At 43.8% G+C, this 9,969-nt stretch overlaps 1 pseudogene; it reads right to left on the bottom strand.

Moving 5' to 3' along the window:
* Window positions 1–6,636: 6,636 nt before the first annotated feature.
* Window positions 6,637–7,104, bottom strand: LOC102550668 (60S ribosomal protein L21-like; annotated as a pseudogene).
* Window positions 7,105–9,969: the final 2,865 nt, after the last annotated feature.

Here is a 9,969-nt window from a genome sequence, read left to right as displayed (position 1 = left end):
TCTTAATTATTTCTCCCTTGAACTCTTTTGGCTGCTAAATGGGTGCAAGTACATAACTTTAAAATACTATTTTGACCAGTAACAATTCCCAAAAAATACATCGAAATAGGATGTCCTTATCCTCTTAAACTTTAGTTCATTGTACGCTGCGGTAAAACTTCTCTGAGACTGCCTTAGACACTGTGTGCACCCACTCAATAGTTAAGTATGTGAACACAGAGAAAAGGGTTTGGTCCCATCAGGGCTAGATGCTTAATTACCTCTTTGCAATTTCCTTCCCTTTACTAAGGAATGTTACAACGTTCCCAGGTGTAAATTAATTTTAATTTTCCGTCTCATCCTTTATTCCTCTGGCAACTTGAGAATCTTGCCAAATATCTGTTCCTATCTCCTGTCCCAGTTGTTCTGGCAATGCAAGAGAGAAAGGAAGGTGGTGGAGATGTCCTTTCTGAGAACCAACATGTACGCCTGCAGCAGTTGGCAGCCTTCGAGTCTTCTGCAATGGCGGGAGGCCTGTAAGAAGCTTCAGAGGCAACACATTTTGTTCACTGAAGGTTCCCATTTAGAAGCCTTTCCGAAGGAAGAAATCCTACACAGTTCTTTTAAAAGAGCTGCCTAGAGAATAAATGCCAGTGGGACATCTATGTCACACCCACTCCCCTGAAGGCTTAGGAATGATCGGTCAAGAGGGGCAGAAAGACTATAAGAGCCAGAGGGAGAAGAGGGCCAGAGTGAAACAGTGTTGTTTGGAACACGGACATGTTTTAAGATCTGTTTCAATTAACCATGCAGTCTGTGAGAATACTGGGTTGGAGCTTTCTAATGAAGTTTGATGAAGTCATCTGTAGGTCACAGTAGAAGACTATGAGTCCCTCACCCTAATCTATTGGTAGCAAATGGTTGGGGAGAGAAAGATCAGGCCTCCGAGCCCCTCTTCCTTCCATGTCTGGACATGGACATACCCATTTGTACTGAGGTCCGGACCAGGTTCCCTCAGCTGATGTGAGCTGTGATTACAACCACAGTCTTGCCCAGAAGCTGACTCCTCACCATTCCCCTTATCTTCCCTAAATGGTCTAAGTGTCTTATTAGAGCTGAGCACTCATCTGTCACTTATTTTCAGCACCATTTACAGCCATGAGTCTCTTTACTCACCGATGACCACCGGGAGGAGAGGCTTGTCTGATTATTGCGGAGGGTAACATGTATCTATGGGCATAAACATAAATGTTGAGAAGGCAACTCAGTGCTATGTGATCTCAGCTAAACAACGGTGTTCGATTCCCACTAGGGTCTGTGATCTGCCCTGACACAGGTTTTTAACCAGGTTTACAACGGTAGGTACGTATTCCCTCCTGTGGACTATCTAATCAAAGAACAACTGTTTACTAATAGTAATGCCACTACTGTACATCTTACCCGGCACACTGGTCTTGTAGGTCATAGGAGTCACAGTTAGGTAAGACCATTAATACTTTTTCTTCTCCCCTGAGTGGCCACATATAGTAGAGTAAAAGTAACCCCTTGGGGTTGGGGATTTAGCTCAGTGGTAGAGCACTTGCCTAGCAAGCGCAAGGCCCTGGGTTCGGTCCCCAGCTCCGAAAAAAAAAAAAAATAAGCCCTTATCCCTTATCTTGCACAAAAATTAACTTTAAAAAAATGTTAGGGTGGGGATAAAACCCGAGTCATGTGCATGCTAAACAGTATTCTACCACTGACATATGCCCAGCCTGAACTAGTACGTAGTTCCAGCAGAGTTGAATGTTCTTAAGGGGAGGACAGGGGCAGCGAATGGCTTAAGATGACTGAGAAACATAACTGAGAATGCAAATTAGAACTTTCAATGTAAGCACTCCCTTATGTGACTAAGATGCCAAGGAAACATATATAACCTTGAGCAAACAGCAAGGCAAGTGATAGGATAATATAGAGACTACTATTATTCTCACAATAAAAATTTTTATAAAGCCATCTGCAGTCGTTTGAATAATAATGGCCCTATAGGCTCATATATCTGAATGCTTAGTCACCAGAGACTGGAACTGTTTGAAAGGACTAGGAGGTGTGGCCTTGTTGAAATGGATATGGTCTTGTTAGAGTGGGTGTGGCCTTGCTGGAGTGGGTGTGGCCTTGTTGGAGTGGGTGTGGCCTTGTTGGAGACTGTGTAGTGCTGGGGTTGGGCTTTGAGGTTTCAGAAGCCCATGGCGAGCCCAGGCTCTCTGCCACTCTGCCTACAGATCAGGATGTAGAATTTTAAGCTACTACTCCATCCCTTGCTTGCATGCCACCATGCTCCCTGCCATGACAATAATAGTTAGGCCTCTGAACCTGTAAGCAAATCCCCAGTTAAATGCTTTCTTTTATAAAGGTTGCCTTGGTCCTGGTATCTCTTCACAGCAGTAGGACAGTGACTAAGACACCATCTAATGTTGTTTATAAGTTCAAGGATATATAATCAAAATATAAAAACATGGGTGAAATGATATATGTTAAACTCACATAATGTGGCTGACTTTTGTTTGTTTGCTTGTTTGTTTGAAGCACAGTTGATCAGATAATGTAACTTGAAGGGAAAATAAGTATCATCATGGATAGGCAGAAAGATCTCTGCAGAACAGTTTCCTGAAAGAAAAGCACAAATTTCTGAAGCAATTAGTATGGAATAACAGCATTTATGGCATCCTCAGGCAGCTGTGGGCTTTGCTATGTGAACAGCAGCCTTCGACAGGAGCGATGAGGCGGGCTTCCGCTGAAGGCTGTGCGCCATCACGGCGGTGCATACCTGCACAAGTCACGTGCTTGTAGGTAGAGCGAAATAAAATAGAAATGTGATTTAGGGCCTCACAAGATGCTGCTCACGGTGGGTCCAGTGTCCGAGGTCCTGTGTTATCGCGGCAAGTTCCGAGGCATAATTTTCTTCAGCTCGCCCTAAGAAATAATGAGGCTCGGGTCCCTAAGGCACACTGATGGGGTAGACAGGTGCCAGCATGGTCATCTAAAAAACAGATGATTGTTGGAGGAGTCTGAAAGCTCACCAAGGGAGACCACTCTGCTCTGTGGGACTCTCCAAACAGAGAAAACAGATTGAAGGTTTATTAACCCAATTAATACATGAACATATTCAATTAATCGGATATAAGATATAACGAGTGAAAGCTCGTAACAGTCAGCCAGTGTCACGGACTCATGGTGGCAGCTGTATCCATTTCACGATAATTAACTAAATTTGACAATTTCCATTGAGCTGGATGGATATGCAGCCAGCCTCTTCCCCATTCCCTGAGAGTCTGGGACGCATCTAGCCTTAGACTGCGCTTTACTGGTTTCTGCTGCTCCAACCTGGAAGGCAGCAAACCTCCTGAAACCAGCGCCACAGGGTGGGATGGGTTGAGTTGAAACGTCCTGGACCACGTTAAAGTCCAGGTAAGCCTGTGTGTGGCCACGGCTCACCTGGCTCCAGCTGTGCTTGGATCCTACATTTGCTTAGCCGTATTTGGCAGCGGTGAAGGAAACTGCTGCCGTGGGAGTAAGGGTGATTCTTATGGCTTCAGGAAAAGGCTCGAGAGAATGACTCTAAGTAGGGAGGCTTTGCTTTACTGCCCAGGTCCTGGAGGCTCAGTCCACAGCTGTTCGGCCCAGGCATTTGAGCACAGTAGAGGAAGCAGTTCACTGAGCTATACCCCCTGTATTTTCAAGTAAGTTACCATTATAAGTACCTAAGGCTTAATCCTGCTTTGAAATCCTGGGAACACCTGAGAGTGGCCCCTAGACACATGACGTGAATATCCCCTGACTATTGGGAGGTGACTAACGGTGGTGGCTGTGGCCATTCGTTCCCTCTCATTTGAGACCTAGATGGTCAGAGAAAACCCTCAGGCAAAGAAATGCACTTGGAAGTTGGTCTTGGTAGAGCCATGGACAGCGTGAAATAATAAGTAATGGCTTCAGGAGTCTGAAGAGATGGCTCGCAGTTAAGAGCATTGGATGCTCTTCCAGATAATCCAGGTTCAATTCCCAGCACCCATATAACCATTTCCAGTAGATCCCACACCTTTTTCTGGCCTCTACAGAAATCAGGCAGGCATGTATATGGTCTACATGCACGCACGCATATACAGACAAAAAATAAACACACATAAAATAAAATAATAAATAATAGTGTTGATACAGTATATTCATTTTATTTGTAACTAACACTTTAGTTAACATTCGTTACTTATAACGTCTATTTATTCCACAAAATATCTACTATAGCATACACTGTGGTAGTCGCTGTGCGAGGTGCTGGAAATAAAGGGATAAACTGTAGAGATAATTTCATTACTCAAGGAGTTGGCATGAGCAAGTAAGCAAGACATCATGTACTGATGAAGGGGAGAGATAGCTTCCGGGATCACAGGAGAGAATTGTAGCCCAGAATGGCTTTTCCAAGCTCGCTCCTGTGCCTGTGGCTTCTACTTAAACAGCACCCAAAATACTAATGCTGACAACAAAAAGTTCGACAGAGGAGGAAGAGCCACCGAGATGCTGCCATGTACTCTAAGGTATGAATATATGTCATTCTGCATGTATACACTATTACACACAAATGTTTTTAGGCTGAAAAAAATAGGTCAGTAGCATGTTCAACCCCCAGCATCCCAAATAATAACAATTTTCCAGTAAGCACCAGTACAGTAATGACATTACCAGCTCTTAGGGATGGGTATAAAGTGCCCCTCCCCCAAAGGCTCATGTGTTGACAGCTTGGTGCCCAGCTGGCAGTGGCTGCTTCGAGAGTTCTAGACCCTTTATTGGAGACTAGCTGAAGGAAATAGATTTCTGGGAGCATGGCCTTGGGGCCTCTATCTCCCCTAGTCCCTACCTAGATCTCTGGTTCACTGGCTTAGCATGTGTGAAGTCCTTGATTCATGTCCAAAGATAGACAGAGAGAGAGAGAGAAAGAGAGAGAGAGAGAGAGAGAGAGAGAGAGAGAGAGAGAGAGAGAGAGAGAGAGAGACTGTATATAATTCACATCATTTGGATCACATGCCCATCCTTTAACCAACCATAATTCCTTACGTCTTCACTGGCCAAACTTAGAAGTCAATGGTAAACCCTAGAATGGAGAGTAGACTAAATTTAACCAAAACAACAAAGATTTAAAATTAAAAAGAAGAAGAGAAAGAGAAGGGAGGAGAGGGAAGGAAAGGGGAAGAGAGAGGGGTATTTGAGACACCTCTGGAAGGCATCATGATTAGGTGTGAGGTAACCACAAAACAACTCTAATCCATGACAGGAAGAGGGCTGAGATTCTCCAAAAAGGAAAACTTTTTGTCACAATTCATAGCTGATCTGAATTATTTATTAGCCCTTCTAAGGAAATAATATTTTTCTGTTTTAAACTTTTCCAGAGAGCTTAAAATGAAAGATTTCTTTTTCAAGTAAGATAGATATTTTTATTTGATTGGAACATGATAACATCCATGCCCAGGGAGGCCAAAGGCCACACATTTGTCTTTTAAAAATGTATTGAAATATTATTCAACTCTGTAAATATACCCGAATATACAGGATTTCTCAAAATAACACTTGGAGGAGAGTTCATAAAGGAGCAAATATTTTGAGGAGATGGCCCAAGAAATCTGAGATGTCAGCAATTCAACACACTTGAAGTTTCTCTCACTGAAAGTTCTAGGTGTAGGGTATAGGGATGGCTCAGTTCGTAAAGGCCCTACTGTGCAAACATGTAGAGCTGAGTTTGATCCCTAGAATTCATTTTAAAAAGCGCAGGACCCTGGAACGGGTGGATCCTTAGACTCACCGACCCACAGGCCTACCAAATTGGCAAGAGCCAGCTAATAAAAGGCTCCATCTCTAAACAAGGTGACAGCGCCTAAGGGGTACCTTCTGCTTAGTCTCTCTCTCTCTCTCTCTCTCTCTCTCTCTCTCTCTCTCTCTCTCTCTCTCTCTCTCGTTTTCTCTCTCCTCACCCTCACACCACACACACACACACACACACACACACACACACACGCATGCACACAGCCCTTCCTTCCACCCGCACTAACTTGTACATATATTTATTTAGAGTCAAAGTTTTGCTATATGGTCCAAATTTGTCACTTCCTTTCTGTGAATCACTACCCTTGGCTAAAAGACCTACTTCCTCTCCATCAGGAAATTCTCACACTCAAAGATGAACCTTGTCACGAACAGTCCCACCACATCATCTCTTACTTTCTACTGCTTTAAGGAGGCTAAATTCCACATCAATTTCACATCCTCAGATATAACAGTAACAACACTGTCCTCAATTTGTAATTTAACTACTTAGCAAACCTTTGATTCTTTGGAATAACTGGGTAGCTCAATATCACATGCAGCCTGGAGGTATAGTAAGTCATCACTGTATGCTTCCTACCATGGTGTGATCATACCACGGGCCCAAAGCCAATGGGGTCAAAGGACTACAGGCTGAAACTTCCTCAGCTGTGAGCAAAATGAGACTGTTCTTTTCAGCCAGTTGCCTCAGATATTTTGTTACAGTTACCAAAAACTAACATGCTCATTCTCTTTTCTTTCTTTCTTTTTTTAAGGAAAACACTTTTCAGTCTGGGTCCTTTATTTCCATTTTGTCCATTAGGCCGTGGATCCCTATGGAACGGGCTCCAGCAGCTCAGGCTCCTTTCCATTAGTCCTCACAAAGTGAGCTTCTCTGGGTGGCGCAGGCTGGAGACTCAGCTGAACCCAGGTGCCCTTCTCTTTGGCTTCTTCTTTCTTCTGATCGTTCTCCTTCACCTGCTTCAGGAAGCTGTCTCTGCTCTTCGAGTGCTTGATGTGCTCAATCCACACATTGATCCTCTTGGCCAGAATCTTGCCCTTAACCTGCTTGTTTACAATGATGCCCACGGCATGCTGGGTGACATTGTAGACTCTAACGGTTTTGCCATGGTAACACTTGTGGGTCATTCCTTTTTGAGCAGCGCCCATTCCCTTGATGTCTACAATATCACCCTTCTTGTAGAGTCGCATGTACGTGACCAAAGGAACAACTCCATGTTTTCTAAAAGGCCTAGAGAACACATACCGAGTGCCTCTCCTCTTTACTTTTGTGTTCGTCATTTTGGTGAGTTACTAGAAGATGGCTGCCCTCCTTTTTTTTAATAGTAAATTTTATGTAACAAAACTTTCCATTCTTTGTATGTAGTGCTTCTAAGCTTGGTGGTACTGAGTTCAGTGGTACTAAGCACATTTACATTGGTGTTCAATTGCCACCAGAAACCACACTTAGAAGCATTTTTGTCATCTGAGCTGAAATTCTCTACCCACTACCCTTAAACACTAGCTCCACATTCTGCTCTCTCCTCTGACCCTCAGTAACCATCATCCATTTTTTTGCTTCAGAATTTAACAACTTTAAGTGCTGCATAGAATGGAATCATACTGTCTGTGGGCTGTGTGACCAGCACACTTCACTTACACAGTGCCATTTAGGCTTACCTATGTCGTAACAGGTGTCAGAATGTCACTGCTTTATAAAACTGAATAGTATTTCATTATGTATAAATACCACATCTTGGTTGTTCATGTGTTGACTCTATTTTGGGACATACAAATATATGAGACTCTGCTTTTATTCCTCCCAAGAATAAGCCCAAGATTCTGCTGGCTGACATGAAACTTTTGTTCTTATTATTTCTAAGGGAAAAATAAGCTAGTTTTCCCAAACCACTGTCAGTGTGCTCGTGTGTTTGCAGAACTCATAGATGTTGTGATTCCCAACTTAGATTCTCAGAGCTCCCTTTGAGACAGGTTCTTTCGAGAAACCTAGAACTTGTTGGTTATTTGACTAGGATGATAGCCGGCGATCCCCAACGATGTTCCCGTCTCCTCTTGCAATCTGATGCTGACATTTCAGGGGTGCTGTACTCAGCTTCTTACATGATGCTAGGGATCTGAACCCAAGTTCTCATGTTTGCCAGGAAGTGTTCTTACCCACTGCCCCATCTCCCCAGTCCTGCCCATTAAGCAGTCATTTAAGGGCTTACAAGTAAACAAACATTTTGATCCTACGATTTGCATGTAGGCAGATGACTCATGCCTAAAAATTGTCAATCCAGGCTTCCCAGCAATGTGATCAGAGTGCACAACCATCTCCCCACTATTTACACTGCTTTCCCTAAACGACCAACTTAAATGTCTCTCTCTTTTTTAAATTCAGCAACTGAAACCAATTTCAATCTTGTTTGTTAACTTGAGAAAATGCTTTAAAAAATATTGCTTTCATTTTTAATTACCTTGTAAGTCAAACTTTCTTCTGCTGGAATAGATCCTGCCCACAGTGCTCAGAGGAAATGCCTGTTCACGACTGGGCGGTTTTACACGTGGTCCGGACAGTGTTCTTCACTGAGTTGAGTCAGAGAGGACTCATTTGCATTCCCTGATGGTTTCCGATGCCTGGAGGAAAAAGCTGGACCTTGTATCACTTTATCTGACTCTGCGGGGAAAGGAGGCTTGAAGCCCTCTCTGTTTTGGAGAGAGGGAGTGGAATCCTACCTTGCCCCCCTTTGCCCTCAAAGGCTTTCCTTTCCCCTCAAAGGCTTTCCTTTCCCCCACGTCCTGACTGTCTCTGTCCCTGAAAGGAAGGTATTCATGGCCCTAAACTCCTCGGTTTATAGCTAATCTTTTCTTTGCCGAAGCTACGAAGCTACGTTAAGAAAGGCAGTGGGTGGCCCCGACAGCAGTGGAACCCTGTGGAGAGATCACTCAGCCACAGGTGCCGTCTCATGGACCAGGAGACCCTTGAAGGCCAACCCTGAATGTCACCTCCATCTTCACGAGCCGTAGGGACATCTATTTGAGGTAAACACCCCACGCTCCCTGAAAGGTTGCCAACTTAGCCTATCTGTCTTTCTAACCCAAGCCACAAAGGTGAGATTCTTAAACAATGTTCTTTAATGTCTGCTTCAGTTAGGCATTTGGTCAACCTGGATACTCAGGAGGAATCATGTGTGTCCTGTCCTCCAGCCCTGTGGGACAGATGAGTGGATACGACGAGACACACTTGTTACCTCACCCTTTTGAATGGAGGGAGCTGCTCTGCCCGTGCTGGTGAAGGTCGTGTGGACTTCCTACACTCTACCCTAAACTGACCTACCTGGTGAAAAGCTTCCCAGGCCTCAGTGCTGCCAAATTGGTAAGAGCTTCAAGGCCACCATAAAATAACTAACTGCCCATGAACCTACCACGCTCTGCTTATCTTGGGCAGGAGCATTGACTTCCTTACTTAACACACTCAAAGCCTCTTTCTCGATCATCTGCCCAAGATGTAACGTCAGATTCACAACATCAGCAACTCCCACAAGGACAGGCTGCCAATCATACCTCTTTGGCTTTGTTCATCTCGTAATACTCTTACGCAATGTGCTTTCATTTGAGACAGGGTCTTACAAAATTCCACAAACTGACCTTAAACTAGCCCTGAATTCCAGAACTCATTATCTTCCTGATTCATCCTCCAAGTAGCTGAATGCATGTGTGCCGGGGTATGGCATCATATGCAATGTGCCATTTCAAGTGTTCAAATAGACACCGAGCATATCTGCTGTGTGTGGTAGCTGTAGGATATTTTCTTTATACGTTAATTTCATTGCCAGGAGATCTCCCTACCCCTGTCAGGATATTTAATCAAGGCATACCTGTACTAATATTAAAAAAGTTCCAACCATTTAAATAAAAGCAGCATGTCAGAATTGAATGTATTTAATGTGGATCCTTTAAAAATTAAGAATTCTACTTGTTACTAGCAACCACTTAACAACCCTGGCTATTCAGTTCAATTAATCCCATGAAGTACAGAGGGTAAGAGAAAGACCGTATCTGAAGTCATTCTTATTCATGGCTAGAGACCATGACAATTCTTCTAACAAGTCCGTTGGGATCTTGTGGGTGATGCTTAAGACGTCAATGAGCAAGGGCTGCTCCTGC

This window comes from Rattus norvegicus, chromosome 19, assembly GCF_021556685.1.
Source record: "Rattus norvegicus strain SHRSP/BbbUtx chromosome 19, alternate assembly SHRSP_T2T, whole genome shotgun sequence".
NCBI lineage: Eukaryota > Metazoa > Chordata > Mammalia > Rodentia > Muridae > Rattus > Rattus norvegicus.
Note: the sequence above shows the minus strand (reverse complement) of the source record. Positions and strands in the feature narration are given on the sequence as shown.